Source organism: Arachis stenosperma, chromosome 4 (assembly GCF_014773155.1).
Source record: "Arachis stenosperma cultivar V10309 chromosome 4, arast.V10309.gnm1.PFL2, whole genome shotgun sequence".
NCBI lineage: Eukaryota > Viridiplantae > Streptophyta > Magnoliopsida > Fabales > Fabaceae > Arachis > Arachis stenosperma.
The window spans coordinates 82,251,246-82,251,912 of NC_080380.1; positions in this window are offsets into that span (position 1 = coordinate 82,251,246).

Sequence of the window (667 nt, forward strand, 5' to 3'; positions counted from 1 at the left end):
GTCAGCCTCAACAAGAATGCTTTTGTCTTTGCTCCTGCTCATATGAAAAAGAAGAGAACAAGAAAATATGGGATCCTCTATGTCACAGTATAGAGATTTCTTGAGGTGTCAGAGGAAAAGAAGAATAGAAGGAGGAGGTAGAAGAATTCGAGCTTATCAAGAGAGATAGAGTTCAAATTGTGCATTGAGGAGGAGTGTTAGTCCATAAATAGAAGGATGTGAGAATAGGGGAAGAAATTTTCGAAAATTAAAGTGAATTAATTAAAAGAAATTTTAAGAAATGGTAAATAATTTTCGAAAAATAAGATTGGGAAAGAAATAAAGTGAAATTGAAAAAGATTTTGAAATTAGAAATCAAAAAGATATGATTGAAAAATTAATTTTAAAAAAAAAATGTGATAAAAAGATATGATTGAGAAGATATGATTTGAAAAACAATTTTAAAAGATTTGGTTTTGAAAATTAATGACTTGGCTAACAAGAAATTTAAAAGATATGATTCAGACATTAAACCTTTCTCAACAGAAAAGGCAACATACTTGAAATGTTGGATCAAATCATTAATTGTTAGCAAGTATTTTTGAAAATGGAAAGAAATTGATTTTGAAAATATATGATTGAAAAGATATGATTTGAAAAAGATTTGATTTTGAAAAATTATGGAAAC